General features: G+C 41.6%; 1 protein-coding gene across 1 annotated transcript in view; it reads right to left on the bottom strand.

Annotated features, from left to right (window-relative positions):
* The window catches only part of LOC128660454 (tetratricopeptide repeat protein 30A), a 271,599-nt gene that overhangs the window by 147,503 nt on the left and 97,691 nt on the right, over positions 1–26,405 (bottom strand). The window lies entirely within an intron of this gene.

Here is a 26,405-nt window from a genome sequence, read left to right as displayed (position 1 = left end):
GGACTAAAGATAATTGAGGCCAAGCTGACAGGGCACTGAAGATTGCTCTCAACTCCAAGATGTTTATGGGGAGATTTTATAAACCTGAAGGACGCGTATTTACATGTTCCTATTCACAGGGATTATTACCAGTTTCTTCGGTTTGTCTTTTTAGAGAAAGGATGGCCTGGAGAAAGGTTTGTCAGTCAGTACTCTGAAGGGTCAGATTTCTGCACTGTCTATACTTTTGCACAAACGCCTGGCAGATTCTCCAGATGTTAGAGCTTTTGTTCAGGCCCTGATCAGAATCAGGCCTGGTTTAAACCTGTTGCTCCTCCTTGGAGCCTTAACCTAGTTCTTAAAGTTTTGCAGCAGGCTCTGTTTGAGCCAATGCATGTTGTTGATATAAAATTGTTATCTTGGAAGGTTTTGTTTCTCCTTGCTATTTCTTCAGCTTGCAGAGTTTCTGAGCTTTCAGCTCTGCAGTGTGATTTCCCCATACCTTATTTTTCATGCAGATAAGGGAGTCGAACATCTTTTGCGTAACTTGGATATTGTGCGTGCTCTAAAATTTTACCTACAAGCTACTAAAGATTTTTGGCAATCTTCTGCCCTGTTTGTTGTTTTCTCTGGAAAGCGTAAGGGTCATAAGGCCACTTATGTCGTATACCTCTGTCTAGGGCTGTCACTAAATGAGTGTTTAGCAACAGATATATATGTATGATTCTAGCAAAAGAGGATAGAGATATACTGTAAGAATTATTCTTAATAGGACTATTAATTTGCCTTAGCTATATATAAAATTAGCTATAGACAAATATTTAATCTGGGTTATCTAACAGATTAAATTAATACTCCTATTTATCAAATATTAGTTGACATAAATCATTTTTTAATCACAACAAGATTAATACATACCTTGAGATCTGAAGGCTGAAGATAACAATAGCCTTATACAAATGCAAAGCTTATATACAAATTTTAAGCCAATAAAATCAAAGCATACCATAAATGAAAAGGCTATCTTTGTATATTTTAACTTCCTAAAAAGACTTTATAATTTTGGCTGACATATAGAGAATACTTTTTTAACTTGTTCATGCGCAGTCTATAGGGTGTTAATAATAAAATGTGTCTTAGCTAGCAGTATGTATGTGTTTTGATTGACAACAGCAACTGAATGTACATGTCACAGTTCTAAATACATTGTCCTTAAAACAGCATTTAACCCATTACTAACTAAACTCTGACTAATCCTATCTAGGTTAATTTCATTTATAACTCTTTATTCTATATTCTATATTTTACACATCATAAAGTTAAAGAAATAATGATTTAGCAATATATTTATTATTTTATTTTATATCTAAATGTTTTATCTATGAAGAACATATTTAATGTGTAATTCTTCTTTTAAATAGTATATTTTATTCTAATCATGATTTTATAATTTATTCTAATCATGATTTTATAATTTATTCTAATCATGATTTTAAAACTCCACAACTTCTATTACCCTTTCCCTCTGGTTAAGAAGTATGATTCGTTTTGCTTATGAGACAGCTGGACAGCAGCCTCCTTAGAGAATTACGGCTCATTCCACTAGATGTCTCCTCATCTTGGGTTTTCAATTCATTTTACAGATTCAACAGATTAAAATATGGAAAATAATAAATCTGACAAAAAATGTATTAGAAAGTTTATAAATATGAGAGCAAAATAGAAACCTTCAAAGCAACCCTTCAGATTGCCTGAAGCACCTACCGGACAGGAATTGACACCCCTACTAGACAGGAAAAGAAATCTGTCTGCAAGGATCTTCTCCTCCTATTCAGACAACGATCCACTTAGCATCCAACAGAGCCCTGCAATACAATGCACCTCAGCGCAAAGACAAATAACTCACAAAGCTCCACTCCGAAAAACTAACTGCGCCACTAAAAAGGGCTTGAAAAAAGAAACTGTTAACTGTTATAAAAATAAACCTCTTATGTGCCAACCAATCCACCGTTAAGAAATAAGCCTCTCAAACAAATACTGTCTACTCTGAAAGTACACTAACAAAGTGCCCTGTTAACTGTGCCACTTATTCTCTAATAAAGCGCTCCAATCCATTTACAGAGTCCCTTTAGCCAAAAAAAATTCTCCATTTAACATAAGATATCCTTAACAATAAAGATATTTATTTACCAAGCAGTCTCCCTTAGCCAAAATCTGTCCTATGAATCCTTATAATAAAGGATATACAGTATGTCCTAAATTGGATTCAAAAGAGGAATCTGATGCTGCTAGCACTTAACTGAGATCCAGCTGTAGGACAGATACTGCTACATAGGTGTGACAGGCACTGCGCTCCATGTCATGGACCTGTAGTAAAAGGAAGAACAGAGTAACTAACTCTGGCTTACTGTAAAGGGGAAGCAAATTGTTAAAAGTAAAGCAAAGACTACCTTGCCACCTTTTAACTGCTTAAAAGCCACCACTACTCTTACTAAAGAGATTGACATGGACACAGCTAGACCCCAATCCTTGCTTGCAGGGAAGAGTACCCATAAAAGGATTAATATCTTTAGACACCAACTTCGTACATCCTCCATTGACAGAGGCAAAGAGACTGACTGGGGATTATGGGTAAGGTAGTTACACTTAACAGCTCTGCTGGGTGCTCTTTGTCTCCTCCTGCTGGCCAGGAGTTGAATATCCCACTAGTAATTGGAATGACGTTGTGGACTCTCCATGTCTTAGGAAAGAAATAAAGTTAGAATTTCAGGAGCCAGAGCTCAATGGCTTTCGGGATCTGTCAAGCCTTATGCTATGATTATGAAAAGGAGCATCATGGCTAGTAACATGGAAAGACAACCAATGCAACTGAAGACTATTTTGATAAGAATATACTGTATTGCAATAATACCTTAAATGGAGATCTTGCATCACCATGAACACTCACTTTGCAATTCTTTGAATACTTTCAATGTATGGTGTGAAACTACACAAAACAACACAAACATTTCACACAAAGTTTTCATGGATGAGACAAAAAAGTCACTCACTGGACAAAGAAGCAATCACAAACACATCCAACTTCATGCAATACCAGAACAGTTAGAAAAATAGATCAAATACGAATAAGCTCTCAGTTTACCGAAACTTTTTTCCTGCAAGGACATTCTTCAATGTTACACTGTTCCAGCTTTGATGCACAGGAGAAAAATGATGCAGTGAGGTGATTCTTATGATTTTATAAATCAAAGAGAATTGCATTTCAAGTTTTTACAGTTTTGTTTTTGTAATGATCTATAGATCATTCACTATATTTTATTCTATTGAGTTGCAAAAATATGTTATTTCTCTTGACTGCATTATATCTCTAGATACAATTAATTAAACTAGGGAGAGTTTAAATGGATATGAAAAATATAAATATAAATATTTTCTTTCATGATTCAGATAGAACATGCAATTTTAAACAACTTTCTTATTTACTTCTATTATCAATTTGTATTTGTTCTCTTGGTATCTTTTGTTGAAAAGCAAGGCCGTCGGCCAATTAGGAGTCGGCGCACTGTGCGACAGCTGTTTTGCAAGAATGTTATCCATTTACAAGAACACTAGATCCCAGTGCGCCAGATGCCTACTAAGGTATCTCTTCAACACAGAATTTCATGAGAACAAAGCCAATTTGATAATGCAAGTAGAAGTAAATTGGAAACTTTTTTTTAAATGGTATGCTCTGTCTAATTTACAGAAGAACATTTTGGGGTTCCATATCCCTTTAAAATAAGTCAGTAAAGCATTTATATAGATACACTTGAAGTTATATATATGCTGGTGTTTTCAAATTCTATCTCTTAAAATTGGGCATTTTTTTATTTAAAAACGTATAAATATATATATTTTGGGGAGAAAATAATTTCTTCTCTGTGAAAATTATTATTGGGCAAAAAGAAGTTGAACCCAGGTGGTAAATCGGCATAGAACAAGCTAATGCAAGCTATTGAGCTAGTGTTCGTTCCTGAGAGTGTGCTGCTCTTTCTGTAGATACTCATACATATAAATATATATATCTTTTTACTAATAAGAATAAGGAATTGTGGTTTTAGCAAAGCCCATGAAATCTGGAAACTGTAAGATGCAGAGGCGCACTGAATAAAAGAAAAGACAATGTTTTCAGCAAGGGACACATTTTACTTAAAATGACATAATACGTCTTTTTATTGTAGAAATTTGAACTTGTCCTAACATAGCTTACAGATTTCACTTTTGGCCTCTATAGGAAGTGTTGGACACAGCACAATTTTTACACAAAAACCAAGGTGTTTTTTTTTTTAACCTCAGTTTAATGTGTAAATTTGACTGAACCTTAAAGGGACAGGAAACCCCAACATTTTCTTTTGTGATTTGGATAGAACATACCATTTTAATTATCTTTTCAATTTACTTCTATTATCAAATTTGCTTCATTCTCTTGTAATTCTTTGCTGAAGGAACATCATTGCACTACTGACAGATAGATGAACACATCTAGTTAGCTAATCACTCCCAAGGCAGAACACTGTGCGATGTGCGGAAACTGTGTTGTGTCTGCAGAAAGACCGGCTGTGGCAGTTAAAATAAAAATTTTGCCTGCACTTTTAATTTCAACCTGCAGGTGTCACTGTTGTGTTCTATCTCAGTGTAAATATTTACTATGTTCCTATCTCTTCAATTTCCTCCCCCTTCCTGAATTCCAGTGCGGTACAGGGTAACAGTACATTGCAGAAACGGTAAGTCAGGGCTTAAGAAATGTATTCTAGGAGTCAATCAATATACATAGGAGCCAGATTTAGTTTTTTAATAAATGTGTGTTAATATGTATATGTGTGTGTGTGTGTGTATATGTGTATATATTAAAATTTGTGTATGTGTGTATATATGTTAATATAAGTTAATATTTGTGTGTGTGTGTAAATGTTAATGTGTGTGTGTAAATGTTAATGTATGTGTGTGTAAGTTTTTATGTATGTGTGTGTAAGTTTTTATGTATGTGTGTGTGTTAATATGTGTGTATGTGTGTTAATATATGCGAGTGTGATAATATATGTGTGTATGTGCCAATATGTGTGTGTGTGTGTTTGTTAATATGTATGTGCGTTTGCTAATATGTGTGTTAATATGTATGTGTGTATATTTATGTGTGTTTCTATGTGTATATGTGTGTATGTGTTAATATTTGTGAATATGGGTGTGTGTGCGTATATATGTGTGTGTATATTTGTGTGTGTGTATGTTAATATGTATGTGTGTATATATATATATATATATATATATATATATATATATATATATATATATATATATATATACACACATACACAGTATATTTTGAGACTCATTTCTAAGTGCCATCCTTTAGGAAGCATATAGTATACATCCGCAGTATAAGCATGGAGCAGCAGCCCCTCCAAAATGCCAATATAAGCATATAGACCCCAGCAGTACAGTAGAGCACCTTCCCAGGCAGACTGACACTGTGGGAACGTACAGCAGACATCAGCGAGGCTGTACATGAACCTGTCCTCATGCACACTAAGTAAGGGAAAAGAACGCAGCAACACCGGCTTCTTAGAGACACTGCAGAAACATTTTCATTAAAAAAAAATTCATTGCAGAAAATGAAAAAAAGTTCTACCTTTGGGCCAATCACAAGAGACAAATGTGCACAGGCACCTATCAGCAGCTAGCTACCACTAGTGTAGGATATGTGCATATTATTTTTCAACAAGGGATGCCAAGAGAACGGAGCACATTTGAAAAAAGAAATGAATTTAAAACCGTCTTAAAATTGCATAATCTATATGAATCATGCAAGTTTCATTTTGACTTTCCTATCCTTTTAACATGTGGCAAAATTAGGTTAGGCCTCTGCAACAAATGTCTAAAGTAAGGATTGTCTCCTTTACAGAAACTGTAAACACACAGCAACTATACTGCACATTTTCTGCAAAAAGTACTGCGGCTCAGTAATTCTCAGGTCAGTATCTCTCTGAAATCATTCATTTAAGCCTCTCAATCAATCTACACACAACAGAAGTTGTACCAGACAAAATATGCAAAAAAAGACAGCATTTCTTTTTCACTGCATTTTTTCAAATCACATTTTAGTTAAACATGCATAACTGGGACCTAGCTGAACAACTTATAATAACCAGCCAGCAGCCAGTAGCGCATTGCTGTGCTTACCTAGGTATGCTCTTCAACAACGGATACAGAGAGAATTAAGTACATTAGATAATATAAGTACACTGAAAAGTCTCATAAAAACTTAAATTATGCTTACCTGATCATTTTATTTTCTCCAGATGGAAAGAGTCCACAGCTCCATTCATTACTTTTGACAAATTCAGAACCTGGCCACCAGGAGGAGTCAAAGACACCCCAGCCAAAGGCTTAAATACTCCTCCCACTTCCCTCATCCCCCAGTCATTCTGCCGAGGAACAAGGAACAGTAGAAGAAATATCAGGGTGAAAAGGTGCCAGAAGAACAAAAATAACAGATGTCCCACAGAAAAAATATGGGCGGGGAGCTGTGGATTCTTTCCATCTGAAGAAAAAAAAAATATCAGGTAAGCATAATTTAAGTTTTTCTTCATTAATGGAAAGAGTCCACAGCTGCATTCATTACTTTTGGGAAAACAATACCCAAGCTATAGAGGACACTGAATGCAAAAACCGGAGGGTACAAGAGGCGGCCCATTCTGAGGGCACCAGGCCCTACCCAACAAAATCCTGTTTCGTCCGAAGCCGAGAACAACGTTGAAAAAAAGGAAAAGGCCCAAGGACAATGACCCGCAGATAGTCCACAGCCTTGATAGAGACCGCAGGAATTAGAGTCAACAGCCTCCAAGAGACACAGTCGCCCAGCAGTCGGTCTCCAAACAACACACCCCTTACTAAAGAAAGGGAACAAACTACCATATTCTTCCACCAAGAAGAAAGGCACGGAGAAAACATGATTGCACTTGTAAATCGCGGCTAATCCCCCTAAGGGACTCAAGGCGCTGCTCATTTTATAAACCTCAAAAGGAGGAAAGGCTTAGTAGACTTTGCCGGGGTTCGAACTTGCAACCCTTGGTTTGCTACAATGCAGAGTAGCCACAGTGCATTAGTATGCTGAGCTAGCTTCCAGCTAGCGTAAGGAGCTTCAGAAAAAAAAACTAAAAAGGGCACGAGTCCTAAATAAAAACACAAAACAAAAACCGGGACAGGCTAACAGAGACCCAACCAGTCTCATAGAAACAAAGGGAGGCAACGCCCAGACCCCAGAAATACAGAAACCACGGGATAAGGCTGGGAGTCTGAAACAGAGAGAGGATCTACCCCTAACACAGTGCAACCGCACTCTAGATAACTGAAGACGAAGGTCCCCAAGTCGCAAAAAGGTATCTCAGAATACCGAAATATTCAGAACAAATTCTCATGCAGCAAGCTCAGATAGGTCTGAGGAACAACACCTGAAACAAAAACACTGCACGCTGCAGTGATCTAAAAATGACTCTGAAACTTAAATACTTGCAGGGAAAGTAGAAAGTAGCTGAAAATAGGATCCTTCAGATTGCTAAGTATCCACTAACCAGCGGAGAAAGGAGAAACCTCAAAAAGGCTTACTGTATCTCGAATGCTCCGAGGATGAAATAGCAGAGCAACAGATCCCAGATCCTGCTTCAACACCAGACCAGCCCAAGCGACAGACATGTCTGATAGACAGCGGGACAAAAAGACCCCGGGGAATGGAAAGAAAAGGGGGGACTCTTCCACCCTAACAGAGCTCGCCAACCCAATCCGCTCCTTCAAAATAAGGCACTCCCAAGGAGAACCTCCTAGGACCTGAAACAGAGAAAAGTGCAATAGATCCGTAGGAAGACCTGTCACAACTCTCTTAGACAGTCTCTACATAGAGAGATCAATTTCCAACAGGTGGAACAGAGCCCACAGAGCAGCAGATGCTGCCCCTTACAGAAATAGGCCCCCTGATCCAACGTCCTACACACAGGGCAAGACAAAGACCCTCCAGAGAGAGGAAACCCCAACTCATAAGGAAGATAAACTATCCCTCCAAAGGGAAGGGCACAGATAAGAACAGCGTACATGTCCACAAGACATGAAGCCATAGTATGATCAAAACACGGAATGAATGGAAAATCATCCAGACACCACTGTTGACCCAACAGAGAAAAAAACTCCCCATAGAGGAGCACACTCCGTTTAAAGGACAAGTCAGGCCTTAAAGAGTATAACCAGTACCCAAAGGTGGAAGAGAACTCTGGCCTACCTGCTTGCAAGCCCAATGAGCTAGCCCCTATGTCGCAACATAGGGTCCCTAAAAAAAACTGGGTCGTCCCGAACTAGTCCACCGGATCATAAGTCTCCAGATTTCCAGAAGGATCCAAGACAATTACTCCGGACCCGGGACCCAGAATTGTCCTAGAACGAACGACACCCTCAGGGAACACCAGATACCCCGTCTGAAGCAATCAGACCTGACAGGGGAGGAGAACTGGGAAACCCGAAGAACGGGTACAGGACTCACTCATAATTCTCAGCCCAAAGGGAAGAGAACACCCTTAGCCGGAGGTCCACATCCCCCCCCCCCCCCCAGCAAGGTACTAGGCTGCGACAAAGTCACGCAATTTCTCTAGAGCCCAAAGGTCCCCAAGGGCAGCACTAAGGGAAATGAAAACAAGAACAGAGTCACCCAAAAGAGAGTAGAAAGGCTAGTCTCCATAAACCTTCAGATTAACGTTCCCGAGGACCACACCCAAGGGAGAAGAATGCAAAGCATCCCGAACCCAGGCAGAAAACATCCTCTAAGCAAAAGCTTGGAAAAAGAGACAACACCTACTATCGCCCCTGATATGGAGACGACTAACTCCCGAAGGAAGACAGAGCCTCACAGCCTTCACTTCCTAATTAAGCGGCCAAAGCCGCATGAAAAATCAGACGAAGTCCAGAAAGTATTGACCCAAAGGAAGAGAGCCTCTAAAAGGAATAAGTCCTAAGATCTCAACAGAGTCCTGGCCCACTAGATTGAAAGGTGAATGAGGACTGAACCAATCTCCCATGCCCCTAAGCAACAACGGACCCTCAAGTCCTCTCAGGATGCTAATTGAAGCTTGTAAAATAAAACAAGACAATCACACAAATCATATTGTGATCACTAGGCGCCCTCACTGGACCAACTAGACATTAAAAGGTGCCACGTGTCTGAACTAGGCCTCAAAGAAAGAAGGATTTATACCCAGTCAGGACCAGCCTGAAACCAAGGGCCCCTGCACTGTCAAGGCCACATGGAGTCTCCCCCGATGATGGAGGGATAAAGAACAGTCAGACAGACTTTTGTAAACAATGCAACCACAAAATCGCGAGTATCAATTCCAGAGAGGAAAGTCCCCAAAGGAAACGTCACACCACAACATGAGCTTTAAACCAAATAAAAATCATCCTCACTGGATGAAAATAAAAGATAAGGCAACCTGTAGGTTATCGCCTAGGAAGAACGGACAGACCCGCAGGACCAGCCCAACAGGGGTCCGAGACTTCCAAGCTCAGAACTGGAAAAGGATACACAAATAACAAAGACTATAAGAAGATTACTTAATCCCCTTATGTCTATGTATGCAAGCCAGTCGAAGAGTAAGACTAAGAATCCCCCGAGCCATTAAGAGTGGGATCCTCCAGCAATGCCAAAAACGTGCCTTAGTAGGACACGAAGGCACGCCAGTCTATAACGAAAGGCGCAACATACCTCCCCCGGGACAAAAGAAAACATCGGCACCGAAGGTTGACCCCCTGAGGCCAGGGGCAGTCGTTCCCCTGGAAGGCTGAACTGGACCAGGCGATGCCACGCCTGATGAGCCCCGGTTAACAAAACACGGACAATATCGTGAGCACACTCCCGGGAGGTGCAGATGCGCCAGCACCAAAGATATGGCCATGCGGAACCGTGTCGTAACCTCCAGTGGGAACAGGCCACACTCCCTAGAAAGGATAAGTAGCGTTTGGGTTACCTGCATGCGTAGTAACCTGCATGAGTTGATGGTAGGGAACTTGTGTCGTTAGAAATAAAATCCCCAGAGATGGATGGCTCAGTGGGCACCTGATTCCCCGATCCCGAGGAACAGAACACTCTAAAACGGCATTCGGAACATAACTGATGGGCATGTATCCCCCGCTAATTCATATTCTTTGCAAGAAGTAGAGTCTGAATCAGAGACATCCGTCTCCAAGAAGCCTCCATAACTGGGACACTGCCGCCTCCAGAGTACCAGACACCAGCAGACCAGGATTTCTCCATCGCCACGCGGTCAGGAAAATGGAAATGGAGTTACAAGGTAAACCGTGCAGTCCCTGCAAAAGCGCGCCCGACCGAAAAGGCTGTGTCACTAGACATAGGCCATTATGTTCCAAAATAGCCATAAACCGAAGCAACACTACAAAGTAACAGACAGAATCACATAACAAACATGATTATAAACCCCCCTGTTCAATAATCCCCCTCAGGAGATATTAACCCTTGATTCCTAGATACAAAAAGGAGCCTCACTGAGACCCTATGTTAAAGTTATCCCCGAAAGGTTGGAGCCCCTCTCGGATAAACGTGTTGACATTACAATACATCCATGATGAAAATATAATGAAACGATCTTACCGGAATCTACGCCGTGGAACAGGAACACGGCCCTTCAAGTGTGACATATAGTACTGTCACTTCTGCCATGGACTTGAGAGAAAAAAGCAGGCAGTGAAACTCGTCAACGCTGATTGCTTGTGGAGCTGTTAATATGAGTCAGGATGGTTTCGCAGAAAGACTCTCCCTGCATCTCTGTACTCTAACTTTCACCCATGCTCTCACTGAGAGGCTGACAGGACTACTTAAAACTCCAGTCCCATGCCGAAAAGTACTACCCTCCATAAGAGACTATCGAAAACTTCTGACACTTCTCTGCCAACCTCCTGGGACGAAAGGCAAAGAATGATTGGGGGATGAGGGAAGTAGGAGGAGTATTTAAGTCTTTGGCTGGGGTGTCTTTGCCTCCTCCTGGTGGCCAGGTTCTGAATTTCCCAAAAGTAATGAATGCAGCTGTGGACTCTTTCCATTTATGAAGAAAATTGCATATTCAATCTGAACCATGAAAGTTTTGGCTTTCATGTCCCTTTAAGTACGCATGTGGGCCAAACAAAAAAAAAATGTGACCACAGGCATTATTTTGGGTGGTTCTGCAATAAACCATAAATGCTGTTAGAATAAAAAATAATTTAGTTTTGGCCAAAAATAATTATATTTATTTATTTTAATGCAGATAAGATACTGTAATATGATTACTATGGGATTAATGTCTGGTTAACAATTCACAGTTATGACACCATGCATGTAAAGTATTATATTTTAAACTTTGAATAGATGCTTATAATTGCTGCTGAAATGGTTTAATATTGCTAAGTAAATACTGGAGGTCATAGCTGTTCAGCTCTAGCAGGATGTAGGGCAAAATTTACTATTCCTGCAGGTGGACAGGTTTGCAAGTAGTGAACTGCTTCTAAAATATGGGGTAGCAGGCTCGCTTATGCAAACCTGCTCCACATAGCTAAAAAGCTACAAATGCAGCTTAATAAATCTAGCACATAGTCTATCAATACAAGCTTCAAATCATCTTACATTGCTTCATGACTGTCAAAACCAAATTATTAAACAGACAGCCAATACAAGGTGACCGCTCATCCCAAGCTTTTCTGCAGCAGCAAACTGACTGAGCTGCTGTACAGCACCAAAGCTTGAGTGAAGTTTCTGTCTCCGTGATCACACACTCAGTAAAAATATTTGAAGAGAGCAGTTAAGCTTGCTGCTAAATAAAATTTAAAAAGCAGCATCCAGGGGCGCAGCAACTACTGGCAACTTTATAAGGTAAAATTTTGCTATAAAACATTTCATACTACTTACAGAGCGGTTGTAGATTATTGCTACTAATTATTTTAATTCTGCAAACATTTGTATAATGTTTATTGTACTTTTAAATGGAACAAGGACAAAAATGTATTGACCCAAATAACTTAAGCTTTATAAGGAAGTAACCTAAAATAAATTAGTTTACCTTTACTTATTGTATAATCACACTGTAATATATCTGTAATATCCCTTGGCATATGCATTTATCTGATACAAAATAATTATACTGTTCACCATTTGTTTAATATGGCATATTTAAAGGGACATTGTGCTCAAATGTTTTTTTATGATTTATGTGGAAAGCAAAGAATTTAAAGGGACATCAAACACTTTGAGATGGTAATATAAAATGACAAATTGTATATCAAAAACTTAGCAATATACTTTGACTATTTATTTTGCCCCCTTTTCCTGCAATTCCATGCTGAAATTGTAAGTTTTTCAGTTTCTGTTAGAAATGGAAGTACAGAACAATGTTATATTCCACACAGCCATTGGCTGCACATAGGGTTGCCACTAGCCGGTATTTTACCGGCACAGCCGTTTAGGAGCCAGTGCCGACATTAGTCAAATACCGGCAATGCAAAAGCCGGTTATTTCTAATTGTAGTTCTGACTTCTGGTACACTAATAGTAAGGTAGCGTTGCCCAAAACAGTGATGGCCGCTCTTTAACAGTGGTAAAGTGCTGTTAGGGAATAAGTATTGTGACAGATTAGCTGGTTGGTTTTGTGTGGTTTTGTGTGCGCCCCCCGCCGCCTCCCCTGTGTTTGATTCTCAATAAAGTAACTGAGAAACCAGGACGGCAGAGAGAGTGTGGAAGAGGTAAGGTATGGAGAGATAGGAGGAGGGAAGATATGGAGAGGTGAGACCGTGAGAGCAGGGAAAGAGACCATGGGGGGGGGAGAGAATGTGAAGGAATGGGATGTGAGCAAGGAGTAGGGTAGAAAAAAGGCAGACATATGGGAGGGGAGTTTAGAACTAGAACACGAGAGGTGAGAAAGGGGGAAATGCACAACTATAGTAAGAGAATAGTTTTGTAAAGGGAAACCACAGATGACTGATGTTGAAGATAAATCTGCCAGTGCCCAAATCTGAATGTTGTGGATTAGGATTGTTTTGCAGTAGAAGGACATACCCCTAAAAGACAGTCTAGTGTAGTATAGTATATGTCTGACATCATTTGCTGTGGACTATTATAAACAAATATAAAATGAATGCAGGTGAGATACATGTTGCAGGGACATATTCCAAATCTTACAGAATCCACTCCAGTTCCTCAGGGGAAATAGAAAAGAAAGGTACTAAAAGGTGAGCAAACTAAATAATGCATATATAGTTATATATAGTATAGTATATATATATATATATATATATATATATATATAGTATATATATAGTTTTTTTACTATGCATAAATTAAATGTATATACAAATGAAGGAATGCTCTAATTTCTTTTATTATTATTGTTTCTTGCTTAGAGATTAAACTCATGTTTAAAGAAATTAAACCAATAGTTAAAGTCAGCTCCAGCAATGTACTAACTGAATTAGCTGAACACAGTCGGTGAGCCAATAACAAGAGGCATATGTGTGTAGCCATCATTCAATAACTAGTTCACAGTAGTGCATTGCAGCTTCCTTGTCTACCTAGGTATGCTTTTTTCTTCACAAAGTATAGCAAGTTTAATTATGACTTTCATGTTCAAATGTTATTGTGTATTCAATTTGAGTTTAGTGTCCCTTGCTTTCTTAAAAAAAATGGCATACACTCACAGCCTGAGATTTACTGAATTCAGTTTCAGCAAACATTTTAAAAAATGACTGATTTTACTTTCTTAAAAAGTCCTCTGTGTTCAAAAAAAAAATCCTCACACTAATATAAATATCAAAGAAGATTAAACTTTGAGGTGGAGGTAATGGTGTGCACATTGCTAAGATCCTGAAATTAACGGCAAAATGACAACTGTTATGGCGGTTTCTCTTTTGTAGCTCCGCCCTCACCCTCATCTACATGTTATTCTCAGACTAATCTTTTCTATGAATGCATCTAGCATTTATTTAGTGTTAAATGTCCCTTTAAAAATGCTATTTTTTATTAATTTTTTTGCTAGACAAAATGTGAACTACAGCTATTGAAATTGAAACTAATACAGCTGTATTGTTTCTGTATTTCTTACTACTGCTCATTGGCAGATAGGTAACAGCTGCTAATGCCCTTTTGATGTTATATACAAATACTCAATATAGCCATCAGCCAAAAGGCTTCAGCAGAGACTAAGGGGTAGATTTATCATACCCTGGGCGGACATGATTCGCTATAGCGAATCATGTCTGCCCTGCACACGCTAAATCCAAACAGCATACGCTGTCGGCATTTAACATTGCACAAGCACTTCTGGTGAACTGCTTGTGCAATGCCTCCCCCTCTGCAGATTTGCGGCCGCAAGCAGGGGGTGTCAATAAACCCGATCGTTTGCGATCAGGCGGATTGATGTCCACCACAGCAGGGGAAGCGTATGAGTTAAGGAGCAGCAGTCTTAAGACTGCTGCTTCTTAACTCATGTTTCCAGCGAGCCCAAAGGCTCGCACGGAAACAGTTACATTCAGGGCCATTCGGCTCTTGTTAAATCGGCCCCTACATATCAGCCAATGAACATTAGCAGGAAGTACACAGCTGATACAGTTGTATTAGTTTAAAATAAAACAACTATTTTATTTTGCCAAAAAAAACTGAAGTAACATATTTAAAAGGGACAGTAAACACCTTGAGGTTTTTATATAAAAAACAAAATTTATGCTTACCTGATAAATTTATTTCTCTTGTAGTGTATCCAGTCCACGGATCATCCATTACTTGTGGGATATTCTCCTTCCCAACAGGAAGTTGCAAGAGGATCACCCACAGCAGAGCTGCTATATAGCTCCTCCCCTCACTGCCATATCCAGTCATTCGACCGAAACAAGCCGAGAAAAGGAGAAACCATAGGGTTCAGTGGTGACTGTAGTTTAATTAAAATTTAGACCTGCCTTAAAAGGACAGGGCGGCCCGTGGACTGGATACACTACAAGAGAAATAAATTTATCAGGTAAGCATAAATTATGTTTTCTCTTGTTAAGTGTATCCAGTCCACGGATCATCCATTACTTGTGGGATACCAATACCAAAGCTAAAGTACACGGATGATGGGAGGGACAAGGCAGGAACTTAAACGGAAGGAACCACTGCCTGTAGAACCTTTCTCCCAAAAACAGCCTCCGAAGAAGCAAAAGTATCAAATTTGTAAAATTTGGAAAAACAGAATTTATGTTTACCTGATAAATTACTTTCTCCAACGGTGTGTCCGGTCCACGGCGTCATCCTTACTTGTGGGATATTCTCCTCCCCAACAGGAAATGGCAAAGAGCCCAGCAAAGCTGGTCACATGATCCCTCCTAGGCTCCGCCTACCCCAGTCATTCGACCGACGTTAAGGAGGAATATTTGCATAGGAGAAACCATATGATACCGTGGTGACTGTAGTTAAAGAAAATAAATTATCAGACCTGATTAAAAAAAAACCAGGGCGGGCCGTGGACCGGACACACCGTTGGAGAAAGTAATTTATCAGGTAAACATAAATTCTGTTTTCTCCAACATAGGTGTGTCCGGTCCACGGCGTCATCCTTACTTGTGGGAACCAATACCAAAGCTTTAGGACACGGATGAAGGGAGGGAGCAAATCAGGTCACCTAAATGGAAGGCACCACGGCTTGCAAAACCTTTCTCCCAAAAATAGCCTCAGAAGAAGCAAAAGTATCAAACTTGTAAAATTTGGTAAAAGTGTGCAGTGAAGACCAAGTCGCTGCCCTACATATCTGATCAACAGAAGCCTCGTTCTTGAAGGCCCATGTGGAAGCCACAGCCCTAGTGGAATGAGCTGTGATTCTTTCGGGAGGCTGCCGTCCGGCAGTCTCGTAAGCCAATCTGATGATGCTTTTAACCCAAAAAGAGAGAGAGGTAGAAGTTGCTTTTTGACCTCTCCTTTTACCAGAATAAACAACAAACAAGGAAGATGTTTGTCTAAAATCCTTTGTAGCATCTAAATAGAATTTTAGAGCGCGAACAACATCCAAATTGTGCAACAAACGTTCCTTCTTTGAAACTGGTTTCGGACACAGAGAAGGTACGATAATCTCCTGGTTAATGTTTTTGTTAGAAACAACTTTTGGAAGAAAACCAGGTTTAGTACGTAAAACCACCTTATCTGCATGGAACACCAGATAAGGAGGAGAACACTGCAGAGCAGATAATTCTGAAACTCTTCTAGCAGAAGAGATTGCAACTAAAAACAAAACTTTCCAAGATAATAACTTAATATCAACGGAATGTAAGGGTTCAAACGGAACCCCCTGAAGAACTGAAAGAACTAAATTGAGACTCCAAGGAGGAGTCAAAGGTTTGTAAACAGGCTTAATTCTAACCAGAGCCTGAACAAAGGCTTGAACATCTGGCACAGCTGCCAGCTTTTTGTGAAGTAACACAGACAAGGCAGAAATCTGTCCCTTCAGGGAACTTGCAGATAATCCTTTTTCCAATCCTTCTTGAAGGAAGGATAGAATCTTAGGAATCTTAACCTTGTCCCAAGGGAATCCTTTAGATTCACACCAACAGATATATTTTTTCCAAATTTTGTGGTAAATTTTTCTAGTTACAGGCTTTCTGGCCTGAACAAGAGTATCGATAACAGAATCTGAGAACCCTCGCTTCGATAAGATCAAGCGTTCAATCTCCAAGCAGTCAGCTGGAGTGAAACCAGGTTCGGATGTTCGAACGGACCCTGAACAAGAAGGTCTCGTCTCAAAGGTATCTTCCAAGGTGGAGCCGATGACATATTCACCAGATCTGCATACCAAGTCCTGCGTGGCCACGCAGGAGCTATCAAGATCACCGACGCCCTCTCCTGATTGATCCTGGCTACCAGCCTGGGGATGAGAGGAAACGGCGGGAACACATAAGCTAGTTTGAAGGTCCAAGGTGCTACTAGTGCATCCACTAGAGCCGCCTTGGGATCCCTGGATCTGGACCCGTAGCAAGGAACTTTGAAGTTCTGACGAGAGGCCATCAGATCCATGTCTGGAATGCCCCACAGCTGAGTGACTTGGGCAAAGATTTCCGGATGGAGTTCCCACTCCCCCGGATGCAATGTCTGACGACTCAGAAAATCCGCTTCCCAATTTTCCACTCCTGGGATGTGGATAGCGGACAGGTGGCAGGAGTGAGACTCCGCCCATAGAATGATTTTGGTCACTTCTTCCATCGCTAGAGAACTCCTTGTTCCCCCCTGATGGTTGATGTACGCAACAGTTGTCATGTTGTCTGATTGAAACCGTATGAACTTGGCCCTCGCTAGCTGAGGCCAAGCCTTGAGAGTATTGAATATCGCTCTCAGTTCCAGAATATTTATCGGTAGAAGAGATTCTTCCCGAGACCAAAGACCCTGAGCTTTCAGGGCTCCCCAGACCGCGCCCCAGCCCATCAGACTGGCGTCGGTCGTGACAATGACCCACTCTGGTCTGCGGAATGTCATCCCTTGTGACAGGTTGTCCAGGGACAGCCACCAACGGAGTGAGTCTCTGGTCCTCTGATTTACTTGTATCTTCGGAGACAAGTCTGTATAATCCCCATTCCACTGACTGAGCATGCACAGTTGTAATGGTCTTAGATGAATGCGCGCAAAAGGAACTATGTCCATTGCCGCGACCATCAACCCGATCACTTCCATGCACTGAGCTATGGAAGGAAGAGGAACGGAATGAAGTATCCGACAAGAGTCTAGAAGCTTTGTTTTTCTGGCCTCTGTCGGAAATATCCTCATTTCTAAGGAGTCTATTATTGTTCCCAAGAAGGGAACCCTTGTTGACGGAGATAGAGAACTCTTTTCCACGTTCACTTTCCATCCGTGAGATCTGAGAAAGGCCAGGACGATGTCCGTGTGAGCCTTTGCTTGAGGAAGGGACGACGCTTGAATCAGAATGTCGTCCAAGTAAGGTACTACAGCAATGCCCCTTGGTCTTAGCACAGCTAGAAGGGACCCTAGTACCTTTGTGAAAATCCTTGGAGCAGTGGCTAATCCGAAAGGAAGCGCCACGAACTGGTAATGCTTGTCCAGGAATGCGAACCTTAGGAACCGATGATGTTCCTTGTGGATAGGAATATGTAGATACGCATCCTTTAAATCCACCGTGGTCATGAATTGACCTTCTTGGATGGAAGGAAGAATAGTTCGAATGGTTTCCATCTTGAACGATGGAACCTTGAGAAACTTGTTTAAGATCTTGAGATCTAAGATTGGTCTGAACGTTCCCTCTTTTTTGGGAACTATGAACAGATTGGAGTAGAACCCCATCCCTTGTTCTCTTAATGGAACAGGATGAATCACTCCCATTTTTAACAGGTCTTCTACACAATGTAAGAATGCCTGTCTTTTTATGTGGTCTGAAGACAACTGAGACCTGTGGAACCTCCCCCTTGGGGGAAGTCCCTTGAATTCCAGAAGATAACCTTGGGAGACTATTTCTAGCGCCCAAGGATCCAGAACATCTCTTGCCCAAGCCTGAGCGAAGAGAGAGAGTCTGCCCCCCACCAGATCCGGTCCCGGATCGGGGGCCAACATTTCATGCAGTCTTGGTAGCAGTGGCAGGTTTCTTGGCCTGCTTTCCCTTGTTCCAGCCTTGCATTGGTCTCCAAGCTGGCTTGGCTTGAGAAGTATTACCCTCTTGCTTAGAGGACGTAGCACCTTGGGCTGGTCCGTTTCTACGAAAGGGACGAAAATTAGGTTTATTTTTTGCCTTGAAAGGCCGATCCTGAGGAAGGGCGTGGCCCTTACCCCCAGTGATATCAGAGATAATCTCTTTCAAGTCAGGGCCAAACAGCGTTTTCCCCTTGAAAGGAATGTTAAGTAGCTTGTTCTTGGAAGACGCATCAGCCGACCAAGATTTCAACCAAAGCGCTCTGCGCGCCACAATAGCAAACCCAGAATTCTTAGCCGCTAACCTAGCCAATTGCAAAGTGGCGTCTAGGGTGAAAGAATTAGCCAATTTGAGAGCATTGATTCTGTCCATAATCTCCTCATAAGGAGGAGAATCACTATCGACCGCCTTTATCAGCTCATCGAACCAGAAACATGCGGCTGTAGCGACAGGGACAATGCATGCAATTGGTTGTAGAAGGTAACCCTGCTGAACAAACATCTTTTTAAGCAAACCTTCTAATTTTTTATCCATAGGATCTTTGAAAGCACAACTATCCTCTATGGGTATAGTGGTGCGTTTGTTTAAAGTGGAAACCGCCCCCTCGACCTTGGGGACTGTCTGCCATAAGTCCTTTCTAGGGTCGACCAAAGGAAACAATTTTTTAAATATGGGGGGAGGGACGAAAGGAATACCGGGCCTTTCCCATTCATTATTAACAATGTCCGCCACCCGCTTGGGTATAGGAAAAGCTTCTGGGAGCCCCGGCACCTCTAGGAACTTGTCCATTTTACATAGTTTCTCTGGGATGACCAACTTGTCACAATCATCCAGAGTGGATAATACCTCCTTAAGCAGAATGCGGAGATGTTCCAACTTAAATTTAAATGCAATCACATCAGGTTCAGCCTGTTGAGAAATGTTCCCTGAATCAGTAATTTCTCCCTCAGACAAAACTTCCCTGGCCCCATCAGACTGGGTTAGGGGCCCTTCAGAGATATTAGTATCAGCGTTTTAAAATAACAATTATCCATTACAGCCGTTAATTGTTGCATAGTAAGGAGTATTGGCGCGCTAGATGTACTAGGGGCCTCCTGAGTGGGCAAGACTCGTGTAGACGAAGGAGGGAATGATGCAGTACCATGCTTACTCCCCTCACTTGAGGAATCATCTTGGGCATCATTGTCATTATCACATAAATCACATTTATTTAAATGAATAGGAATTCTGGCTTCCCCACATTCAGAACACAGTCTATCTGGTAGTTCAGACATGTTAAACAGGCATAAACTTGATAACAAAGTACAAAAACGTTTTAAAATAAAACCGTTACTGTCACTTTAAATTTTAAACTGAACACACTTTATTACTGCAATTGCGAAAAAACATGAAGGAATTGTGCAAAATTCACCAAATTTTCACCACAGTGTCTTAAAGCCTTGAAAGTATTGCACACCAAATTTGGAAGCTTTAACCCTTAAAATAACGGAACCGGAGCCGTTTTAAACTTTAACCCCTTTACAGTCCCTGGTATCTGCTTTGCTGAGACCCAACCAAGCCCAAAGGGGAATACGATACCAAATGACGCCTTCAGAAAGTCTTTCCTAAGTGTCAGAGCTCCTCTCACATGCGACTGCATGCCATGCCTCTCAAAAACAAGTGCGCCACACCGGCGCGAAAATGAGGCTCTGCTTATGCTTTGGGAAAGCCCCTAAGGTATAAGGAGTCTAATACAGTGCCTGCCGATATTATTATATCAAAATACCCAGATAAAATGATTCCTCAAGGCTAAATATGTGTTAATAATGAATCGATTTAGCCCAAAAAAAAGTCTACAGTCTTAATAAGCCCTTGTGAAGCCCTTATTTACGATCGTAATAAACATGGCTTACCGGATCCCATAGGGAAAATGACAGCTTCCAGCATTACATCGTCTTGTTAGAATGTGTCATACCTCAAGCAGCAAGAGACTGCATACTGTTCCCCCAACTGAAGTTAATTGCTCTCAACAGTCCTGTGTGGAACAGCCATGGATTTTAGTTACGGTTGCTAAAATCATTTTCCTCATACAAACAGAAATCTTCATCTCTTTTCTGTTTCTGAGTAAATAGTACATACCAGCACTATTTCAAAATAACAAACTCTTGATTGAATAATAAAAACTACAGTTAAACACTAAAAAACTCTAAGCCATCTCCGTGGAGATGTTGCCTGTACAACGGCAAAGAGAATGACTGGGGTAGGCGGAGCCTAGGAGGGATCATGTGACCAGCTTTGCTGGGCTCTTTGCCATTTCCTGTTGGGGAGGAGAATATCCCACAAGTAAGGATGACGCCGTGGACCGGACACACCTATGTTGGAGAAAAGTATGAAGGGAAGACCAAGTTGCAGCCTTGCAAATCTGTTCAACAGAGGCCTCATTTTTAAAGGCCCAGGTGGAAGCCACAGCTCTAGTAGAATGAGCTGTAATCCTTTTAGGAGGCTGCTGTCCAGCAGTCTCATAGGCTAAACGGATTATACTCCGAAGCCAAAAAGAAAGAGAGGTTGCCGAGGCCTTCTGACCTCTCCTCTGTCCAGAGTAAACAACAAACAGGTTAGATGTTTGGCGAAAATCTTTAGTAGCCTGTAAGTAAAACTTCAAGGCACGGACTACGTCTAGATTATGCAAAAGACGTTCCTTCTTTGAAGAAGGATTAGGACATAATGATGGAACAACAATCTCTTGATTGATATTCTTGTTAGAAACCACCTTAGGTAAAAACCCAGGTTTTGTACGCAGAACAACTTTATCTGAATGAAAGATCAGATAAGGAGAATCACAATGTAAGGCAGATAACTCAGAGACTCTTCGAGCCGAGGAAATAGCCATCAGAAAAAGAACTTTCCATGAAAGAAGTTTGATATCAATAGAATGAAGGGGTTCAAACGGAACCCCTTGAAGAACTTTAAGAACCAAGTTTAAGCTCCATGGAGGAGCAACAGGTTTAAACACAGGCATAATTCTAACTAAAGCCTGACAAAATGCCTGAACATCTGGAACTTCTGCCAGACGCTTGTGTAAAAGAATAGACAGAGCAGAAATCTGTCCCTTTAAAGAACTAGCTGATAATCCTTTGTCCAAACCCTCTTGGAGGAAGGACAATATCCTAGGAATCCTAACCCTACTCCATGAGTAATTCTTGGATTCACACCAATGAAGATATTTACGCCATATTTTGTGGTAAATTTTCATGGTGACAGGCTTTCGTGCCTGTATTAAGGTATCAATTACTGACTCGGAGAAGCCACGCTTTGATAGGATCAAGCGTTCAATCTCCATGCAGTCAGTCTCAGAGAAAATAGATTTGAATGTTTGAAAGGACCTTGTATTAGAAGGTCTTGTCTCAGAGGCAGAGTCCATGGTGGAAAGGATGACATGTCCACTAGGTCTGCATACCAGGTCCTGCGTGGCCACGCAGGCGCTATCAATATCACCGATGCTCTTTCCTGTTTGATTTTTGAAATCAGACGAGGGAGCAGAGGAAAAGGTGGAAACACATAAGCCAGGTTGAAGAACCAAGGCGCTGCTAGAGCATCTATCAGTGCCGCTTCTGGGTCCCTGGACCTGGATCCGTAACAAGGAAGTTTGGCGTTCTGGCGAGACGCCATGAGATCCAATTCTGGTTTGCCCCAACGGAGAACCAATTGAGCAAACACCTCCAGATGGAGCTCCCATTCCCCAGGATGAAAAGTCTGACGACTTAGAAAATCCGCCTCCCAGTTCTCTACACCTGGGATATGGATCGCTGACAGGTGGCAAGAGTGAGTCTCTGCCCAGCGAATTATCTTGGAGACTTCTGACATCGCTAGGGAACTCCTGGTTCCCCCTTGATGGTTGATGTAAGCCACAGTCGTGATGTTGTCCGACTGAAATCTGATGAACCTCAGTGTTGCTAGCTGAGGCCAAGCCAGAAGAGCATTGAATATTGCTCTTAACTCCAGAATATTTATTGGGAGGAGTTTCTCCTCCTGAGTCCATGAACCCTGAGCCTTCAGGGAGTTCCAGACTGCACCCAACCTAGAAGGCTGGCATCTGTTGTTACAATTGTCCAATCTGGTCTGCGAAAGGTCATACCCTTGGACAAATGGGCCCGAGATAACCACCAGAGAAGAGAATCTCTGGTTTCCTGATCCAGATTTAGTAGCGGGGACAAATCTGTGTAATCCCCATTCCACTGACTGAGCATGCATAATTGCAGCGGTCTGAGATGCAGGCGCGCGAATGGCACTATGTCCATCGCCGCTACCATTAAGCCGATTACTTCCATGCACTGAGCCACCGTGGGGCGCGGAATGGAGTGAAGAACACGGCAAGCATTTAGAAGTTTTGATAACCTGGACTCCGTCAGGTAAATTTTCATTTCTACAGAATCTATTAGAGTCCCTAGGAAGGAAACCCTTGTGAGAGGAGATAGAGAACTCTTTTCTTCGTTCACTTTCCCCCCATGCGATCTCAGGAATGCCAGAACTATCTCTGTATGAGATTTGGCAATTTGAAAGCTTGACGCCTGTATCAGGATATCGTCCAGGTAAGGAGCCACCGCTATGCCTCGCGGTCATAGGACCGCCAGAAGTGAGCCCAGAACCTTTGTAAAAATTCTTGGGGCTGTAGCCAACCCGAATGGAAGAGCTACAAATTGGTAATGCCTGTCTAGAAAGGCAAACCTCAGGAACTGATGATTCTTGTGAATCGGAATGTGAAGGTAGGCATCCTTTAAGTCCACTGTGGTCATGTACTGACCCTCTTGGATCATGGGTAAAATGGTTCGAATAGTTTCCATCTTGAATGACGGAACTCTGAGGAATTTGTTTAGGATCTTTAAATCCAAAATTGGTCTGAAGGTTCCCTCTTTTTTGGGAACCACAAACAGATTTGAATAAAACCCCTGTCCTTGTTCCGTCCGCGGAACTGGATGGATCACTCCCATTACAAGGAGATCTTGTACGCAGCTTAGGAATGCCTCTTTCTTTATCTGTTTGCAGATAATCTTGAAAGGTGAAATCTCCCTTGTGGAGGAGAAGCTTTGAAGTCCAGAAGATATCCCTGAGATATGATCTCCAACGCCCAGGGATCCTGAACATCTCTTGCCCACGCGGGGGCGAAGAGAGAGAGAGAGTCTGCCCCCTACTAGATCCGTTGTCGGATAGGGGGCCGCTCCTTCATGCTGTCTTAGAGGCAGCAGCAGGCTTTCTGGCCTGCTTGCCCTTGTTCCAGGACTGGTTAGGTTTCCAGGCCTGCTTGGATTGAGCAAAAGTTCCCTCTTGTTTTGAAGCAGAGGAAGTTGATGCTGCATCTGCCTTGAAATTTCGAAAGGCACGAAAATTAGACTGTTTGGCCTTTGATTTGGCCCTGTCCTGAGGAAGGGTATGACCCTTACTTCCAGTAATGTCAGCAATAATTTCTTTCAAACTAGGCCTGAATAAGGTCTGCCCCTTGAAAGGAATGTTGAGTAATTTAGACTTTGAAGTCACATCACCTGACCAGGATTTGAGCCATAGCGCCCTACGCGCCTGGATGGCGAATCCGGAATTCTTAGCCGTTAGTTTAGTCAAATGAACAATGGCATCAGAAACAAATGAGTTAGCTAGCTTAAGAGTTCTAAGCTTGTCAACAATTTCAGTCAATGGAGCTGTATGGATGGCCTCTTCCAGGGCCTCAAACCAGAATGCCGCCGCAGCAGTGACAGGCGCAATGCATGCAAGGGGCTGTAAAATAAAACCTTGTTGAATAAACATTTTCTTAAGGTAACCCTCTAATTTTTTATTAATTGGATCTGAAAAAGCACAACTGTCCTCAACAGGGATAGTGGTACGCTTTGCTAAAGTAGAAACTGCTCCCTCCACCTTAGGGACAGTCTGCCATAAGTCCCGTGTAGTGGCATCTATTGGAAACATTTTTCTAAATATAGGAGGTGGGGAAAAGGGCACACCGGGCCTATCCCACTCCTTACTAATAATTTCTGTAAGCCTTTTAGGTATTGGAAAAACATCAGTACTCACCGGCACTGCATAGTATTTATCCAGCCTACACAATTTCTCTGGCACTGCAATTGTGTCACAGTCATTCAGAGCAGCTAATACCTCCCCAAGCAATACACGGAGGTTCTCAAGCTTAAATTTAAAATTAGAAATCTCTGAATCAGGTCTCCCCGATTCAGAGACGTCATCCACAGACTGAAGCTCTCCGTCCTCAGGTTCTGCATATTGTGACGCAGTATCAGACATGGCTCTTACAGCATCTACGCGCTCTGTATCTCGTCTAACCCCAGAGCTATCGCGCTTGCCTCTCAATTCAGGCAATCTGGATAATACCTCTGACAGGGTATTATTCATGATTGCAGCCATGTCCTGCAAAGTAATCGCTATGGGCGTCCCTAATGTACTTGGCGCCATATTAGCGTGCGTCCCTTGAGCGGGAGGTGAAGGGTCCGACACGTGGGGAGAGTTAGTCGGCATAACTTCCCCCTCGACAGACCCCTCTGGTGACAATTCTTTTATAGATAAAGACTGATCTTTACTGTTTAAGGTGAAATCAATACATTTAGTACACATTCTCCTATGGGGCTCCACCATGGCTTTTAAACATAATGAACAAGTATCCTCTGTTTCAGACATGTTTGTACAGACTAGCAATGAGACTAGCAAGCTTGGAAAACACTTTAAAGCAAGTTAACAAGCAATATAAAAAACGTTACTGTGCCTTTAAGAGAAACAAATTTTGACAAAATTTGAAATAACAGTGAAAAAAGGCAGTTACACTAACAACATTTTTACAGTGTATGTAACAAGTCAGCAGAGCATTGCACCCACTTGCAAATGGATGATTAACCCCTTAATAACAAAAACAAAATAATAAATGACAAAAACGTTTTTTAAACACAGTCACAACAACTGCCACAGTCTACTGTGATTGTTACCCTTCTCAAACACTACTTTGAAGCCTTTTGAGCCCTTCAGAGATTTCCTGTATCATGCAGAGGGAAGCTGAATGTCTCTGTCAGTATTTTTATCTGCACAGAAAGCTTCAGGAAACTGTTTCTGGGCAAAAATCAAGCCAGCCATGTGGAAAAAAACTAGGCCCCAATAAGTTTTGTCACCAAACATAAATAAAAATGATTAACATGCCAGCAAACCTTTTATATTACACTTTTATAAGAGTATGTATCTCTGTTAATAAGCCTGATACCAGTCGCTATCACTGCATTTAAGGCTTAACTTACATTAATCCGGTATCAGCAGCATTTTTCTAGCAAATTCCATCCCTAGAAATATATCAACTGCACATACCTTATTGCAGGAAAACCTGCACGCCATTCCCCCTCTGTAGTTACCTCACTCTTCAGAATATGTGAGAACGGCAGTGGATCTTAGTTACTTCTGCTAAGATCATAGAAATCACAGGCAGATTCTTCTTCTAATGCTGCCTGAGATGAAACAGTACACTCCGGTACCATTTAAAAATAACAAACTTTTGATTGAAGTTAAAAAACTAACTATAATACACCACTCTCCTCTTACTACGTCCATCTTTGTTGCGAGTTGCAAGAGAATGACTGGCTATGGCAGTGAGGGGAGGAGCTATATAGCAGCTCTGCTGTGGGTGATCCTCTTGCAACTTCCTGTTGGGAAGGAGAATATCCCACAAGTAATGGATGATCCGTGGACTGGATACACTTAA

The sequence above is a fragment of the Bombina bombina genome, chromosome 5, assembly GCF_027579735.1.
Source record: "Bombina bombina isolate aBomBom1 chromosome 5, aBomBom1.pri, whole genome shotgun sequence".
Lineage (NCBI taxonomy): Eukaryota > Metazoa > Chordata > Amphibia > Anura > Bombinatoridae > Bombina > Bombina bombina.
The sequence above is the reverse complement of the archived record's forward strand: the minus strand, read 5'-3'. Positions and strand labels throughout refer to the sequence as shown.